Source organism: Puma concolor, chromosome F2, assembly GCF_028749965.1.
Source record: "Puma concolor isolate L17-30 chromosome F2, mPumCon1.1.hap2, whole genome shotgun sequence".
Classification (NCBI taxonomy): Eukaryota; Metazoa; Chordata; class Mammalia; order Carnivora; family Felidae; genus Puma; species Puma concolor.
Genome location: NC_141684.1, coordinates 82,417,808 through 82,430,839, shown reverse-complemented (window position 1 = coordinate 82,430,839; position 13,032 = coordinate 82,417,808). Strand labels below are relative to the sequence as shown.

General features: G+C 42.9%; 1 long non-coding RNA gene across 1 annotated transcript; it reads left to right on the top strand.

Annotated features, from left to right (window-relative positions):
• The first annotated feature begins 867 nt into the window (after positions 1-867).
• LOC147572144 (uncharacterized) lies at positions 868-6,916 on the top strand. Its single transcript, XR_015246509.1, has 2 exons — positions 868-1,436; positions 3,828-6,916. It is a non-coding gene; the product is annotated as an uncharacterized LOC147572144 (long non-coding RNA).
• Positions 6,917-13,032: the final 6,116 nt, after the last annotated feature.

Genomic DNA, 13,032 nt, shown 5'->3' with positions numbered 1-13,032 from the left:
TAGAAAACTAAAACAATTATTATAATCCGAAGTGTTTGCTATTTCAGATCTTATCTCTATCTGCCTCATGTCCCTATAGGTACCACTCTCACCTTGCAATGGTTATCAGATTCTGAGTTAATTATTTTGTTCTTTATCTGCCTTTCTCAATAAACCCTGAGATTACTTTCAGTTATTCGAAAGGCCTAGCATATTGCTTCCGGAAGCTGTGGAGATCAGAAGGAGTCTGTGTCTTGGCACCTGGTACTTGCTCAGACTTTGCTATTCCTTCTGCCTAGGGGTAACTTTCTGCTTCTATTTTCTAGAACAGATCTTATACAATTAGTGTTAATTCTTCTTTCAAGTTTTGGTAGCATTCTCCATGGAAACAATCTGTGCCTAGAGATTATGTTTTTGGATTGCTTTTAGATACAAATTAGATTTCCTGAATAGTGAAAAGGGTATTCAAATTACATCCTTCATAATGGTAAGTTTGGAAGTTTCTGCTTTTCAAGGAACGGGTCCATGTCATCTAAGTTGCCCGATTTATGTGTGCAGACTGGTCCATTTTACTCCTTTGTTACCATTGTGATAGCTGCAGGACCCATAGTGATATCCTCTGTTTCATTCCTGGTACTGGTCCTCCGTGTCCTCTCTTCTGTCTCTCTCTGTGTATGTGTGTGTGTGTGTGTGTGTGTGTGTATTGTTGATCCTTTCAAAGACAACCTTTGCATTTCATTGATTTCCTCTATTGTTCTTGTGCTTTTAGCTTCACTGGTTTCTGTTCTTTTCTGCAATTTTCTTTACTTCTGCTTGCTTTGCGTTGGCTTTCCTAGGTTCGGGGTGGAAGCCTACATCGCGGACTTGAACATGCCCTGTCTTCTAATGTCTGCATTTAGTGTGGCCCGTTCCCTCCAGCGCTGCTGGGGCCTGTCCATGCCTTCTCGAGGTGGTATTTTCATTTTCATTCGGTGCAATGTATGGTTTCTTTCTCCCAAGGCTTCCTCTTTGACTCACGGGTATTTAAAGGCGCAGTGGTTAGTCTCGAAGTGTTTGGGGATATTTTTTCGTTTTTGATTTCTGGCCGGACTCCAGTGTGGACAGCAAACACAGTCCATATGATTTCAGTCCTGCTAAATCTGTTGCTTTTGTTTGCTGACCCAGGCTGGCGTCTGTCCTGATGTGTCGACTCGATCCTGTTGGCCGATGGTGTTGCTGAGTTCTTCCATATTCTTAGTGGTTTTCTGTCTGCTTCTTCCTTCAAGTGCAGACAGAGCGGTGTTGAAGTCTCCACCGACAACCGTGGCTTTGCTAGTTTTGCTTTCGGTTCTCTCAGGTTTTGCCTCACGTGGGATGCCGGCTCGTTGTTCGGTGCATACGAGTTTGGGATTGCTGAGCCTTCTTGGTGGCCCGGCCCTTTGGGCATTCTGACTATTCCTCTCTGTCACCTGTCACTGGTAAGTTTCCTCGCTCTGAAGTCTAGTTTTGATAGCTCTTTTTTTTTCACATATCGTCTGTATTTTAGTTTCTTATTATCATTTCAATTTAGTATACTTAGGCACCACAAATCACTCTGAAAATGATGAAGCTTACAGTTACTATTTTTTTCTGACCACATTCAAACATAAGCACATATTTACCTGTCAAACAGAAAATTTTTAAACTCCCATATACATATATATATATATTTAATTTTCTACATGAATTTTTATTTTTTATTCAAGTGTAGTTAGCATACAGTGTTATATTCATTTCAGGTGTACAATATAGTGATTCAACAATCTGTACATTACTCAGTGCTCATCATGATACGTGTATTCTTAATCCCTTCCACCTGTTCCACCCATCTACCTACCGACCTCCCTTCTGGTAACCATCAGTTTGTTCTCTGTTTTGTTTGCTTGTCTGTTTCTCTCTCTCTCTCTCTCTCTCTGTCTCTCCACTATCAAATGTGGATAGCTCCTTTCTTTTAATGTTTGCATACTGTATCTTTTTTCTTTCTCCTTACCTAACTCATTTGAAATGAGTTTCTTATAGCCAGTATGCAATGAGGTGATTAAAAAAATCATTCTGTGAATCTAATTTATACATTTAGATCATTTAAATTTAATGTGATTATTGAATTACCAAGGCTTCAGCCTTCCATTTTATTTTTTCCTTTATTCTGTTTTTTGTTTTCCCCTCTCCCATCTTCCTGTAGCTTACTTAAACATATTCTTAGAATTCCAATGTGAGCGTATCTCTTTGCATGTCTTTTACAGACGTGTATATATATATATATATATATATATATATATATATATATAGTCCCCGCAGTCTACGGGTGTAGATATTTCACCAATCTGAGTCCGGTGTGGAAAGTGTGCCTCTCTTTTATATTACCTTGTTCTCCCTCACTAAAAACATCGTTGTCTTAAATATTCCCCCTTCTCCCATTAAAGACATATTGGGAAGTTTTATATTTTTGCTCCAACTGTCAGGCGTAATTTAGAGAACTCAGTAAGAGAAGGAGAACGTACTGTGTTTTCTCCACTTTTACTTTGTCCTTTCGTCCCACCCTCACTCCGTCCTCCTGAGGCTCTGATGGCAGTCACACAAATGTCTGCTCTGTGGTACGGACTCAGCCTGGAGGGCCCGTGCAGCCTGGCCGGGGTGAACATCTGAGCTCCCTCCTCCGCGTGTGCCGGCGTGGGCAGGGCTGGGCTGTCGTCTCTGTGCAGTGTTTCGACAGAGCGGAGTAGTCATCGTCTGAAAGTTTCCCATCTCGCTAGGCTTCCCCTGGTCTTCACTTACACCGCCAGGTTCCTGGGCTGTCCCACTCCAGGTCTGAGCTATAGGAAGCGGAAGGAAAACCCAAGGAACGCACCACCTCATTGTGTCTCTGGTCCTGAGTGCCTGGCTCATCTGCTGCCTTCTGTCCGCCTTCCAGAGTCTTCTTGTGTTTGTTTGATATGTAATGCTTATTGATTTTAGCTGTACTTGGTGGGAGAAAGGGGAAAAGGCACATCTGATTCATCCTCCTGTAATAAGATCTGAAGACAGGAGACCTCTTCTTGCCCCTGTCTCAGGTTAGAGAGGGACCTTGCAGCCACACCAGCCCAGCTCGCCACCGCTGGCCAGGCGCTCCTGTCTGTCCTTCCCTTCTTTTCACGGCGGGAGTGGGTTTTGGGTTTTGGTTTTGGTTTTTGATTGGTTTAGCTTGTTGTTTTCTAAGCAAGGGTCAGGGTGTTTCTGAGAAGTAAGGACTTAATAGTTCCCCAGTGTTACAGTGAACTCCCAGGCTTCTGAGTGAAGCAGAGAGGCATTAAGTAAGTTAGTAATTCAAGCAAGCAATCCTAAATACATAAAGGTAATTAATGAATATTTCAGCCCAGCTCCCCTAAACAAATAACTTACATGGAATAAGACATCAGTAAAGAAGTAACAAATCAGCCAAATACTTAAACCGAGCTGCCCTGGGTCTCAGGTCACATGCTTAATGGATCAACGCATCTTGATTCGATATCAATATGTATTAGTGAGCATTACAGTTAATAAGTTCAGCACTGTGCCCTGTTGCTGCCTCTTTTATTTCTGTCTAGGTGCTCAAGGGCTTGTATGAATGTATTTTAAATTTTACTAAAGTAGGACCAGTAAAGAACGTACATGATTATTGGAAGGGGTCAAGTCATTGTCTAACAGGAAGCCCCCCTCCCCTTGTCCCCTGATGTACAGGTAAGAGAAACATCCCAGCAGGATAAATGTGTCCTCAGGGAGCCAGCGTCCCATCTTACAAAGTGTGTGTGAACAAGATTAGGAAAGGAATGCACTTTCACTAAGATTTTTTTTTGTTTTGAACACCCTTCAAGAGAAGTGCCCTTGTGCTGAGGGACGTGCAAGTGTCCCTCCGACAGAAGAGTCCCCTCCTGCCCTTCTTCCCGGTGCCTCAGGTCAGCAGACGTAACGGTCCCCTCGGAAATGGCAGCCCCTCAGCTCCTTAGGCTTTACATCTATGATGCCACCAATGGTTTGTCGCAAATAGAGAGGGGCACGTGGCTGGACTCAGAAGGATTCCTCTTCTGGGCCTCTCCTGTGTCCTGTTTCTCAGAGCCGCACAGGACGTCAGAATTCATCAAAACAAAGTGGTTCTCAAATCTCTCTGGAGTCAGAATCACATCTGGAACTTTTAAGAAACGCACTTTCCTGGGAGTCCCCCAAACATGTTTGTGAATCAGACTCTCCGAGGTCAGGAGTTCGGGGACTTTACGTTTCAAAAGGTCCCCGGATGATTCTGATGAGCTGAGGGAAGGTTGGGAGCCACAGTCTCGCCTGATTTCTCTCTCCTTCAGACGGCTACCAGCCAGGCCTCCCAGCGGAAACTGACTCCAGACTCCCAGTCCTGTGCTCCTTCTAGCGTGCAGCCCAGGAGGGGTTCGTGATCTCATCCAGAGGTTTCTCCTCTGAAGAGGGGGGCTGGAGGTGTTTTATTTACAAGCCACGGACGATTGAAGATGTGAGCGTGCCTTCTGCCCAAAGCCCACGACTTCGCGAAGCCACATTCTCTTCCGCGCCGGGAGTGGGAGACTCTGGAGGCCTAGGTGTCCGGGGGGGGTTGACTTCCACGTAAGGCCAAGAGGTCCTCTTTAGACGGGGCCTCGGTCAGCTGCAGAGAGCAGGGTCCCCCAGACAAGACCCCGGGGAGAGGAAAAGGCGCGAAACGTGGCGTGAGAACCGCCCTCCCGGGGCCGTTCGCGTGAATTTTGAAGTCCGGTTTCCACGGCTGGCTCGTTCTCCAGAGACGCAAAGGCCAGGAGGCCGGTTTCTATCTGTGTCTCCTACCCAGTAGAAGGAGCCAGGGGAACGTTTGCTTTGAAAGGACCAAGCTGAGTTTCCCAGTCAGGGATGGCAGTGAAAGCTGCTTTCTCCTCCTCTCCAGAGCACAGATCCTCATCCAAGCAAGAAAAGGAGGGTGTGTGCTCGGGCCGCCCTGGCGGCTCTGGAGCGGGGCCCGTGGGCTGGGGCCAGGGGCAGGAATCCCCCCCACAGACACGGAGTCTGCCGCCGCAGACGGGAGGGCGGCTCCACAGAAAGCCACACTGTTCCTTGCCACGGAGCAACGCTCACAACACACACACACACACACGCGGCCGCGGAGAAAGGCGTATTTGAAAGGAGTGTTGTTTTTCCCTAGAATACACAGTGCTCTTATTTCCTTAGGGGGTGCAGTAAAAATTAGCCATGAATAGGTTGCCAAATGCAGCCGGGAGTCAGTAAGGATATTTATCTCCACAGGCCGGGGGTGGCTGGGACGGGTCGCTGGGACAAACTTTGAATCCTTCTATAAATCATAAGGAAAGATTAAAATGAGAAGGCATTTGCTAAACAGGCCTGCAAGGAGGCTTTTAGGCCGCTATTTTTTTCCTCACCAGCTGCTGCCGCTTGGAGACTTCACTGGGCTGTGAATCCGATGGAAAATGTGTATTTGTTTGAGGTGGGGGAAGAAAAAAAGCAAAAGCTCCGCGTGCTTGGAGGCTCGGTTTGCACGGGTTTTTGAGGTCAAAGACAATTCAATTGGTACGTCTAGGTGCATACATCATACTAAGTGTAAGAAAAACAATAAAACCCCCCAAGAATATATCCCCAGGATGTCTGAATACTTAACCAAGGGACAAACCAAGGGCTGAAATGTATCATCTGTTTTCTATTTCATCAACACGTAAGAATCAGTCTTCTTAAAAATCTGTGCAAAAGGCCACCCATCACTTAACAAACCTTTGTGGTCTCCTCGTGAGCACCGTTGGACAGGTGCGGACCGTGAGAAGCCAGCTCTCGGAGCGCACGGGAGGCAAGTCGCTGGCCTCAGTTCCCCGCACTTGTTCGGAGCAGGAGGGAGAACAGAGAGCAGGAGGCCCCCTCCAGCCGGGGAGCCAGCCCTTCCTGAAGTGAGTGAGCTTCCCCAACACCCCGCACATGGCTGCCTCTGTCCGGGAGCCTCTGTGCGCGGCCCCCGGCCTGGCCGCCGCCTCTGAACCCAGGAGCCGTCGGACAGGCGGGTGCCTTCGCTCTCCTCTCTGTCGCCAGGTCTCAGCCACTCACCGAGGGCAGCGATCAGGCCTTAGGCTTGTGTTGTGGGCTCGGGCTGAGTTGCGTCCCCTCGAAATTCACATGTTGCAGTCTCTGGTACCTCAGATGTGACCGTATCGGGAGACAGGGTGTAAAGAGGTGAGGAAGGTAGGATGAGGTCGCCGGGTGCGCCTTAACGCAATATGAAGGGGGTCCTCGTGAGAAGAGTGGATGAGGACACAAGTGCACCTGGAGGGAGGACCCAGGGAGGACACAGGGAGAGGGCGGCCATCTATAAGCCGAGGAGAGAGGCCTCGGGAGAAGAGAAATCGCCGACCCCTTGAACTTCTGGTCTCCGAAACGTAAGAAAATATTGCTGTTGAAGCCGTTCAGTCTGTGGCGCTTTGCTACGGCAGCCCTGGAAAACTAATACAGCTCCTTGTGATCCCTGGTACATAGCTCTGAGCCTTGGGAAGCAGAGGCTCTCAGAAGCTGTTTGTTGGTCCACCAGTTGGCCACGTGTAATATATAACAACATAGATATATGTAACAACACATATAATAGCCTTCTATATAATGCACATAGAATTATAGACATTAATACATTAATATATCATATAGCTAATGTATAATAGTAATATAATTCAGTAATATATTAGTATATCATGTATTATAATGTATATAATCAATTACATACTACATACACAGCACATTATTATATATTATATGATTTCATATGATGTATTATACAATTTTGACTACTATATACACAGAATACATGTGTGATAAGAGGGAGTTGTTATTTTACAAAAACTACAAAAGTTTAATCAATTCCAAAAACTGACCTTGAGTAGGAGGCTTATAAAACACTTCAAATAAAAACTATAAAAATCTAGCAGGCTCCCGTTGGACTTCTACTTCTAGAAAAATGTAACAAATATTTTCCCTTTTCCTCCTGCTATATATAAATTAAAAAAACAGACAGTGTATATAATGCAAACATAAGACTCTTAAAGACAGAGAAAGGAAGGCAGACAGGGAACTCGGGGCCCAAGGTGACGAATGCCTTGGCTTTTGTTTCTGCCTTATGTATCGAAGCATGGAGCTGGAGAACCAGGCAACCCAGAAGTGTTAATGGTACACCATAGAAGCCTCTCTCTCTCTAGACGACTGTCCCTAGCCAAAAGACCAGGAAAGCGGCAGCCCAGCAATACAGAAAAGTTTTAGGAAAGAACTGCTGTATTCTAGCCAAACACAGAAAAACTATAATACAAGGCCAACCCCATCAGCCAAGGCCACATGAGGGGCCTGCTCTCCATTCTCTCTGCACTGTAACGAGATGCCCCAAATGCTCTGCCAGAAGGTGTCACAAAAGGCCAGGTCACAAGCTGGGAATCGCATCGTGAATGGGGGTGTTGAGACCCCCCCACCCCCACCCACAGTGTCAGAGACAGACATCCGCCTCCCCCCAGTGGTAGTGAAGAACTTCCCCTCCTCCCCCCTGAGATGGTGCCCAAGGAGTCCTTGTGTAGAGCCAGGACTTACCTCTCCCGATGCAGTGTCAGTGTCGAACATGTGGGGAGCAGCAACGAGGCACCCCTCGGCAAGCTGGCCACGTGGTATCAGTGGGGGCCAAGTGAGGAACCTGGACTTGAACTCTCACCTGGCAAGATGAAGCAGAGCCCCCTTTTCCCTGCCGCGGCGATGTCACGGGAAGTCAGCTAACATAGAAGGCTTAAATAAAATCCACGCTTTCATAACGTGGTGCCCAAAGTGCCCAGATTTCAGTTGAAAATCACTCATTATACCAAGCATCAGGAAAATCCCAACCTGAACGGAAAAAAAAAGACAATCAACAGACACCATGACCAATATGCAAGAGATGTTAGAATTACCTGAGAAAGATTTTAAGGTAACCATGATAAGCACGCTTCATGAGGAATGACAGACACACCTGAAACAAAGGAACAGAAGTCTAAGCAGATAGAAGATAGAAATTCAAACAAAAGGGAGATCTTAGAACAGAAAAATGACAGAAACCGAAATTAAATTGGACTCAACAACATGAAGAGATCAGTGAACTGGGTGATAGAACAACAGACATTACCCAGTTGGAATGGTCCAAGGAAAAAGTACCAAGAGGAGGCATGAACAAAGTTTCAGGGACCTGTAGCTCTGTTGAAAACATAATAACTGAGTTCTACTCCTGAAAACAATACTTCACTGTGCATTAACTAACTTGAATGTACAACAGCAGAAACAACACTCATGGTATGAGTCCCTGAAAGAAAAGATAAAAAACAAACAAACAAACAAACAAACAAACAAAAACTATTCAATGAAATAATGGCTGAAAAATCTCCCAAGCTGGCAAAAGACATAATTCTACAGATTCAAGAAATTGAGCAGATCTCAAACAGGATAAACCCAAAGAAATCCATATGGAGAAACATCATAGCCACATTACTAATGTAAAGACAAACACACAAACAAAAATCTTGACAAATAGGGAGCAGAAAAGTATATCTTTTCTCCAGGAGAAATACAATTTGAATGGGAATAAAGTTTTCTCCAGAAATTACAGAGCCCACAATAATTTTTTTTAATGTTTATTTATTTTTGAAAGAGACAGAGACAGAATGTGAGTGGGTTAGGGGTAGAGAGAGAGGGAGACACAGAAGCAGAAGCAGGCTCCAGGCTCTGAGCTGTCAGCACAGAACCCTACGCGGGGCTCGAACCCACAAACTGTGAGATTGTGACCTGAGTCGAAGTCGGATGCTCAACTGACTGAGCCACCAGGCGCCCCACAATAATTTTTAATTAGTGAAAGAAAAGAACTATCATCCCAGAATCCTATACTCGTAATTACCTTTCAACAGTAAAGGGAATTCAATCCATTCTGAAATGAAGAAAAAGGAAGAATTCCCGCCATCAGAGATACCCTAAAAAATGCCTAAATGAAGTTCTCTAAACAGAAAGAAATGCTAAAAGACGTTAGATTCGGAACATCAGGAAATAAGAACAAATGAAACAAATTAAAGTATGTATGTAGAAAATAATTTTCCTTCTCCTATTGAGTTTTCCAAATTATGCCTGAACGCTTGTTGGTTGAAACAAAAATGGTAACATTTTCTGATGTGGTTGCAAACATACATAGGGAAAATATTTATGACAATTAGATTTTAAGCAAGGCTAGAATTCGGGATAAAGGGAGGTAAAATTCCTAAACTTTACTCAAATTAGTAAAGTATCTACACCAGTACATGGAGATTTTTTTAAAGCCCTATAAAGGGACACATTAAAAAACACAGAGATAAATCAAAATGAAACTAAAAAAAAAATTAAAAATGAAAAGTTCAACTAACCCACAGAACCACAGGGAAAAAAGACACAGAATTGAAAAACAAAGAATAAACAGAAAAAAATAAAACAAAATGGCAGGCTTAAGCCTTAACAATTTAATCATTACATTGAATTAAGTTGCTTAAATATATCATTTAAAAGACAAAGATGGCAAAGTGGACTGAAAAATCATGATTCAACTGTGTATCGCTTACAAGAGACTCATTTCAAACATGACTATATAGAAAGAAGAATAAGATATATGCAAAGAGTCAAAAGAAAGGAGGAGACACTGTGTTAATATCTGATAAACTAGACTTCAGAGCGAGGAAACTTACCAGTGACAGGTGACAGAGAGGAATAGTCAGAATGCCCAAAGGGCCGGGCCACCAAGAAGGCTCAGCAATCCCAAACTCGTATGCACCGAACAACGAGCCGGCATCCCACGTGAGGCAAAACCTGAGAGAACCGAAAGCAAAACTAGCAAAGCCACGGTTGTCGGTGGAGACTTCAACACCCCTCTGTCTGCACTTGAAGGAAGAAGCAGACAGAAAACCACTAAGAATATGGAAGAACTCAGCAACACCATCGGCCAACAGGATCGAGTCGACACATCAGGACAGACGCCAGCCTGGGTCAGCAAACAAAAGCAACAGATTCATCAGGAATGAAATCATATGGACAGTGTTTGCTGCCCACACTGGAGTCCGACTAGAAATCAAAAATGGAAAAATGTTCCCAAACACTTCGAGACTAACCACTGCGCCTTTAAATACCCGTGAGTCAAAGAGGAAGCCTTGGGAGAAAGAAACCATACATTGCACTGAATGAAAATGAAGACAAGGTATGGACAGGCCCCAGCAGCGCTGGAGGGAACGGGCCACACTACATGCAGACATTAGAAGACAGGGCATGTTCAAGTCCACGATGTAGGCTTCCACCCCGAACCTAGGAAAGCCAACGCAAAGCAAGCAGAAGTAAAGAAAATTGCAGAAAAGAACAGAAACCAGTGAAATTAAAAGCACAAGAACAATAGAGGAAATCAATGAAATGCAAAGGTTGTCTTTGAAAGGATCGACAAAAGTGACATATCACACACACACATGCACACACACACACACACACACACAGAGAGAGAAGAGAGGACACAGAGGACCAGTACCAGGAATGAAACAGAGGATATCACTATGGGTCCTGCAGCTATTAAAATGGTAACAAAGGAGTAAAATGGACCAGTCTGCACACATGTATCGGACAACTTAGATGACATGGATCCATTCCTTGAAAAGCAGAAACTTCCAAACTTACCATTATGAAGGATGCAATTTGAATAGCCTTTTCACTATTCAGGAAATCTAATTTGTAACTAAAGGCATCTCAAAAAGGTAATCTCCATGTTCAGATTGTTTCCATGATGAATGTTACCAAACCTTTGTAGAAGAATTGACACCAACTGTAAATAGAAGAGGCAAAAAAAAAAAAAAAAAAAAAAAATCTTCCCAATTTATTATACTAAAATCAAAACCAGACAAAGCGGTACAACAAAGACAACTTTAGACCTATATCCTTTATGGATTCAGACTAAAGAGTCCTTAACAAAATTGTAGTGAATAAAATAAGAATTATATACAATGAAATATATACCATACCAGGCAAGGCTGGCTTAACATTAAAAAATTGATGAGGGTTATATACCATATTAACAGGCTAAAGAAGAAAAATCACATGATCATATTAATTGATGCAGAAAAAGCATCTAGCAAAATTTAACACCCATTCATGATAAAAAACTCTCTGAACAATAGGAATAATAGAGAAGCTTGCTTAAGTTCATAAAAGTGCATCTATAAAAATGCTACAACTGACATAATACTAACGGTAAAAGACAGTACTGCTTTCCCTTAAGATGGAACAGTCAACAATGTCTGCTCCTACCATATAACCCAACATAACACTGTAAATCTTTTTGCTGAAACCAGGCAAGAAAGGAAAATAAATGGCATGCAGATTGGATAGGAAAAGCATCAAACTGTCGCTATTTACAGATTACATGATTATCTGCTTATAAAATCTGAAAGAATGTACAAAATCTCTTAGAAACAAATGAATTTAACAAGTTCGCAGGATACAAGATCAACATACAAAAATCAATTGTATTTCTTTATAGTAACAATGCACACATGGGCAGCAAAATTATAAATATAAAACTACTTACAAACAAAGCATGTACTATATACTAAAACCTATAAAACTTTTATGAGAAAAGTCAAAGATGTAAATACGTGGAGAGACATACCTGGTTCAGGAATTGGAAAACCCAACATAGTAAAGAAGCCGATTCTTCCCCAATTGCTGTAGAAGTTTAACACACTCTGTATCAAAATACAAGGAAGATTTTTTTTGTAGATACAGGCAAGATTGTTCTAAAATGTACATCGAAAGGCAAAATAAATATAAAGCTAAAACAATTTTGTAACTCTCAAAACTCGACTGTAAAAGGTACAAAAATTTGTATTAGAAAATGGGCAAAAGAGATGAACAGAAATTTTACTGAATAGAGTAGGTAGATGGCAAATGACATAAAAAAAAAAAAAACACATGAAAACTTGTTATCAACATCATTAGCCATCAGGGGAATGTAAATTAAAATTGTAAGGAGATATATCACTATACACCTAGCCAAATGGGTAATATAAAAAATGATAATCCCAAATGCTCGTAAGGTTGCAGAGAAACTAGGTCACTTGTGTATTGCAGGTAGGAATATAAAATAACAATTTACTTGTGCAAACAATTGGGCAGTTTCTTAAAAAACTAACCATGCAACTACCATGAGATTGAACAATTGCTATCTTGGGCGTTTATCCCAGATAAATGAAACCTTATGTTCACACGAAAATGCGCACATGAATATTCAAAACAGTTTTCAGAGCCCAAAACTAGAAACAGCCCAGATGTCTTTCAACACGTGAATGGTTAACAAACTGTGGTATATCTATACCACGGAATTGTACTCAGTAATAAAAAGGAACGAATTACTGATCCAAGCAACAAAGTGCCTGAATACCCAAAGAAATATGCGGAGTGGAGAAAAAGACAAACCCGAAGTTTGTTCGCTGCATGATTGATTCTATTAATACACCATTCTTGAAATGACAAAATTGTCGTGATGTAGAACAGATTAGTACTTGCCAGGACTTAAGGATGGGGGCAGGAGATAGGGACCAAGGGGGATGGATATGTCCTGCGTCTTGGTTGTATCAATGTCAATATCCGCTTGCTATATTGTGCTACGGCTTTGCAAGATATCAGTGGAAGAACTAAAGGTGCGTGAGATCTCATCAAATGATTTCTTACAACTGCACGCAAAGCTACACTTATTTCCAAATCAATATTTTCATTTAATTAAAAAAAAGGTGCAAGTTCTTCAAGTTTTGCTTTATGGAGAATGCCTGGTGCCACAGGGACCTTCGCTAAGGATGGCTCCCTGTTGGAGTGGGGGCCAGAGCTCCAGGTGCCCTACCGCTGTGACAGCTTAACAGGTCTAAGTATCTCTAGCTACGCATGTTCTCAGAGTTAGGAGTTCTTTGTTTTGGGAGATTTGGAGCCTGGGGATGGGAGAAAATGGGAACTAGATCTCTACAGACGCGACTCAACTGCACTTGAGTT